General features: G+C 37.4%; 1 non-coding gene across 1 annotated transcript; it reads right to left on the bottom strand.

The window, feature by feature from the left end:
• Window positions 1–243: 243 nt before the first annotated feature.
• On the bottom strand, window positions 244–319 carry TRNAK-CUU (transfer RNA lysine (anticodon CUU)). Its single transcript has one exon. It is a non-coding gene; the product is annotated as a tRNA-Lys (tRNA).
• Between the last annotated feature and the right edge of the window lie 5,544 nt (window positions 320–5,863).

The raw sequence follows: 5,863 nt of genomic DNA, 5'->3' as shown, positions 1-5,863 counted from the left end.
GTATGGTAAATGTAAATGCACTTAAGTGATAAAGGTTAAAGACTAGTGTGCTAACAGACTTTCTTAAGATAAGTTTATAATAAACATATATATATAAAGCTGTTGTTCACGTTTTACCCAGCAAGCCCTGAGATATCTAGAATCTGTGTTCAACGACTGGTAAGAAGTTAGCATTTATGGGTAGACTTTTGCCGTCCTCCTAATTGAAGTGTTTAGAGTGTAATGGGACGTTGCAAGAGTTTTTGGCGCCCAACGTGGGGCTCGAACCCACGACCCTGAGATTAAGAGTCTCATGCTCTACCGACTGAGCTAGCTTTTCAAGATATGCAATATTTGTCCATTGTTTATAATATTACATTCTATTTTCTTTGTTGAGCATTTATTTGCATACAATTTCCTTTTATTGCGTTCCCTTTCATTCGTCTTATTTATTGATATTTTTTTTTAACTTCCTTATCTTCTATCCAACAACCTTTTAGTAAATTCTTTGATGTGATAGTTGAATTATTATTTTTTTAAATGTAGCATTCACGCGATAAAGCCTCTCAGACAGTATTTTAAAACTTATTTTCTTATAACTTCTATCTCTTTCTCTCTCTTTTCTTCTTTATTTATGTTATTTACATTCCCATCTTCCTATTTCTTCACTTTTGTAATTATTACGTTCCTTCTTTCCTTTGATCTATATCACTGCACTTCATACTTTACTTTCGTTCTCTTATCATACATGTTGGGAGATTGATTGATTGATTGATTGATTTGGTGTCTTATGTCCACTTTATGCACAGTAAGGCTAATTGGAACTGGACCTACAATTTGAAGTGGGATCAGAACCACTATATGCCTCCACCAGGTATCGAATCCGGGATCCCTTGATTACAAGGCGACGACGCTGCCACTGCGCCATCGGGGAAACCCTCCATGTTGGGAGATGTTGATAGTGTTTTAACAAAAGTGTTTAGCTTCTTGAGAACAATTTCTCTTACAATTTCGGAGAAAGATTTTAATCTCTCCTTACCTATTCAGTGTGTTTGTTGTGTTGTGCAGGTCCCTTTAAAACCATCCACTTTTCACATTTGTGGAGCGGCTCTTTACGCCCCTCTTCTACGTGTAAGGTAAGGGTTTTAGATAAGACGATTTTTACCTCGGATACTTGGAAGGGTATGTGCCAATGCACCCAAAAATTTAATTCATTCATGCATTTATTCTCTACTTTCCCACAGGGACGGCTCGAAGGGTGAGCGAGGGTGGGCAAGCGCCCACCCAAAAAATCCTCTGCCCACCCGATTGCCCACCCAAACAAATTCAAGACGTAATTGTTTAGAAAAATATGAATAGGTCAATCATGCCCTGTTCATTGTTGTCTGTTCGATACCACGTATGTCTACGAACAGCTCTTTTCAAAAATGAAGAATCGATCTCCATGGCGAAGTGGTCAGCAGAGCGCGCTACGGCACCAGGGGTCCTGGGTTTGAATCCTGGCCTGGGCGTCGGGAGGGGGGTCGAATAGGTCTGTCGATCCCTCTAGAAATTGGCATCGTTTATTTCAAGTTACAAAAAAAAGAGAAAGCTTGTTATTCGATCCAAAGAATTCAAAGCCTGTGGAGAATACTCAACTTTCGATCTATAGGAAATTCTGTTCTCAGAGAACAACTGCAGCAAACTAGAGTTTCGACGACAAGCAAGTGACCTGCTCTCTCTCTACAAATAAATTAACTCTTTAATAGAACATTCCAATATTTTATCAGCCGTAACATTCACTGTTCCCGCTTTTTAAAACACGTCGCAAACGCAAAATCTTTCATTGCCAGAGAGAAAACGTCAGTTCTTTCAAACTCTATGGTGTGGAGAGCGTGCAACTCCTTCAACATGATTGCAAGTGTAAATAAGACCAATTATATTTTTGCAATGAGTTTATGCATGCTTCAAAAAACACATTACTAAAATATTGCAGTGAATCTATTGTAATAATGTTATGTAATCACAGCACTATCATTGGGGTTGGCCTGTTGGGCTCTATCAATAAATACCTAAATAATAAACAAAACAACCGAACGCATGAGAACGAAATACTGTTCTGAAACCATGGGCGTCGGGAGGGTGTTGAACAGGTCCGTCGAACCCCCCCCCCCTCCTAGAAATTGGCATAGTTTATTTCAAGTTACAAAAAAAAAAACAGAAAGCTTGTTATAATTTCCAAAGAATATATAGTTCCGCCTTTTCCAAAATTAGACTTTTATGTAAGAGAACAAATATCATAAACTTCATAACTTAACAACTTTTTCTTGATCTAGGAAGGTAAAAGTTAGTAACAAAATAGAATAATTATGCATTTCAGTACACTAACCGGAAAAAATGTAAAAAGATAACGGAAAAACAGTTGTGCTGGATATTCAATAAAAAGTTCCCCAAGGATATAATAATAATAATAATAGTGTGTAATAAAATTGTTTCTTTATTAGTTTATAATAGTCATTATTGTAAGAAATTATAACAGTGGTAATAGCAAAAATCAAATCAAAATCAAATTTCACAATTGGATGTGGAGGCCTGCTGTACAGAGAGTCGTTACCAACTATTAGAGTTCCTCGGCCGAGTTTTCTCTACATATGCTTCCAACAGACAATAACATCACTTTTGCCTTTATATTTATATTATTATTATCTTATTTCGGTTTCTGGAGGGAACTGGTTTCGTTTTTCGTGCTTGTCTAGCCTCGAAAACGGTCTCAGGAAAGGTGAACAGCAGATGGCCATCACGAACGCCCAAAGCCAGAAAGCAGTCACGTAAGGCGATTGTAAATACCAGAGACCAGGATCCATCAGCAAAAACGCAATTTTTAAAGCCAGAAGCTGTTCTCTGCTATTTTTGCTAAATTGTATTCACTGGTTTGTGTTTTGTTACGTATAAAGACTTAGCACAATAATAAACTTCGGAAAAATATCGTGAAATTTTGTTGTTACAATGAAATTGTTTTAGTCACTTGGTGAAAAGGAATTATTTTAATAAGTACAGGCGTGAATTCCGATTGTGAAATGATACAAGAAGTGTAGGACCACCTACTGTCTGTGAGGACGGATCTAGAGCGAAATGGGAAGAAGGTAGATGGGCTAAACAACGCTGTTGGTTTCAGATATGGTGGCGTCACCAGAAATGTTTGTGGGGAGAGGGGTCAGGACATTGACAAAACTTGATTAGTAGAAATAATAGCAATAATAATTATTATTACCAATGTTACAATAATAACTATTATAAACTAATAAAGAAACAATTTTATTACACATTATTATTATTTTTATTTTTTATTATTATATCCTTGGGGAGACTTTTTATAGAACATTCAGCACAACTGTTTTTCCGTTAGCATATCTTTTTTACATTTTTCCGGTTAGTGTACTGAAATGCATAATTATTCTATTTTGTTACTAACTTTTACCTTCCTAGATCAAGAAAAAGTTGTTAAGTTATGAAGTTTATGATACATGTTCTCTCACATAAAACTCTAATTTTGGAAAAGGCGGAACCATATATTCTTTGGATCGAATAACAACCTTTATGTTGATTTTTTTTTTTGTAACTTGAAATAAACTATGCCAATTTCTAGGAGGGGGGGGGGTTCGACGGACCTGTTCAACCCCCTCCCGACGCCCATGGTTTCAGAACAGTATTTCGTTCTCATGCGTTCGGTTGTTTTGTTTATTATTTAGGTATTTATTGATAGAGCCCAACAGGCCAACCCCAATGATAGTGCTGTGATTACATAACATTATTACAATAGATTCACTGCAATATTTTAGTAATGTGTTTTTTGAAGCATGCATAAACTCATTGCAAAAATATAATTGGTGTTATTTACACTTGCAATAGTGTTGAAAGAGTTGCACGCTTTCCACAGCAGAGAGTTTGAAAGAACTGACGTTTTCTCTCTGGCAATGAAAGATTTTGCGTTTGCGACGTGTTTTAAAAAGCGGGAACATTGAATGTTACGGCTGAAAAATATTGGAATGCTCTATTAAAGAGTTAATTTCTTTCTAGAGAGAGCAGGTCACTTACTTGTCGTCGAAACTCTAATTTGCTGAAGTTGTTCTCTGAGAACAGAATTTCATATGGATCGAAATTTGGGTATTCTCCACAGGCTTTGAATTTGAGGTACCTAAGAAACTTTGACTGAATGCGTTCAAGTCTATGAATTAAGTCTTTTTGAGTGGGGTTCCAGATAACTGACGCATATTCTAGTTTTCACGGCACGTGAGAATGGGGATTTTACTGGTTCTATTTTCGTGATGTCGTGGCTTCATCGGATTACAAAACATGACTTATTTAAAGAGTTGTTAGTTACAGTTTCAATGGTAGCCGGACAATTGCGGTGATGGACAATTGCGATGAACACAGTTTGAAGTGAATGGGCGGGTGGACAATTGTGAGGACATTTTAAATCTTCTATCAAATTGAAGGGTGACTTAACACAATATTATGTGAAATATTGATATTTTCGGCTGGGAATTTGGTTCAATCCAGTTTTTGAACATGGGCTAGAGCCAACAGACATCTTTCGAAGTCACCCGTTTCCTCATATGTGCGAATACACTTCCAAACTCTCTCGTCGATCTTAATGTCATGCTTCTTCCTTTTCTGACCTTCAAGATTAAGTTCCATCGGCATGTACTTGATGTTGGTGTCTTCTGCTTGAGTCTTAAGGCAGACCAGAACATCATGAATTTTTGGATGCGGTCTTCCAAGCTGCCTATTTATTTTGTTGTTCCAACCTTCTACAGCATTATTAGTTCTGTGGCGCCTTTGGTTAGGTTAGGTTAGGTTAAGTCCTGATCGTCGCAATTGTCCTACCTGTAATTTATAAAATGACCTTCACCGTCAAAATGATCGCAATTGTCGGTGATTTTAGCTTCATCGAAAATGTCCGCCATCGCAATTGTCCTAGATTCGTTTCAATATGCTTATTAAATTTAAGTTTGGTGACGAAGGTCAGCACGAGGTCTTTAATTTCACTTTGCGTGATTATGTCTATATTTTTAATGCGCTATGGATAAAGGTGTTTTGCGATTTGGGTAAGTGACTATGCTGCTTTGTGTGGGGTTGAAATTTAACTTGTTATTTTTACACCAATAAATCACTCTACATCTTCCTGTAGTTTCAAACAGTCCTCATACGTGTTATTTCTTGGTGTAGCTTAAGGTCGTCGGCGAAGAGCAACTTTTAAGTGTTATATCCATATCGATCGCCTTGTTGTGTTTCCGATTGCTTCTACAACTCTTAACTAGGGTTACAGCGCCTTGAATAACGTAGTGTGGAAAACGACCCAAGAAACTGGTTCCCCAGACGGATGAGAAACATAGATGGCAGTGCGATCAATGTCGGTGCTAATTTTCTTATGAAAGTAATGCGGCTTTGTTAGTTTTTGGAATATATTATGTAGATTTGTTTGTCTTGAAAGGCGGTATGTGAATTGATGGAAACAGTTATATTTGTGGAGTGATTTGCAGTCACGAAATGACATTAATTTGGAAAGAAAAGTAAAATAAATAAATAGCATGCGTAACACAAGAAGAAACATCGCAAAGTGATTCCGGACGTCAGGTGTTGGATTGTGTATTAAAGTTTTATTTTTCTGTTATTAGAATATAAATAGTATCCTGAGAGATATTTCATACCGAGGCGACAAACCACAAGTGTCGCTTGGAAGCGAGCAGTCCGTAATCAATGCAGCCTTTCGAACCGCAGGGACACAAGCTCTGACTGCATCGTTTCCTCAAGGAGATTTTACACCGAAGCGACACGCGACAAACGATGCGAGGATTTCACACCAAAGCGACACGGGTCATTCGGTCCAAGGCAACTTTCACAC

The sequence above is a fragment of the Lepisma saccharinum genome, chromosome 6 (assembly GCF_977018435.1).
Source record: "Lepisma saccharinum chromosome 6, izLepSacc3.1, whole genome shotgun sequence".
Classification (NCBI taxonomy): Eukaryota; Metazoa; Arthropoda; class Insecta; order Zygentoma; family Lepismatidae; genus Lepisma; species Lepisma saccharinum.
This window is presented reverse-complemented; position numbering and strand designations above follow the sequence as displayed.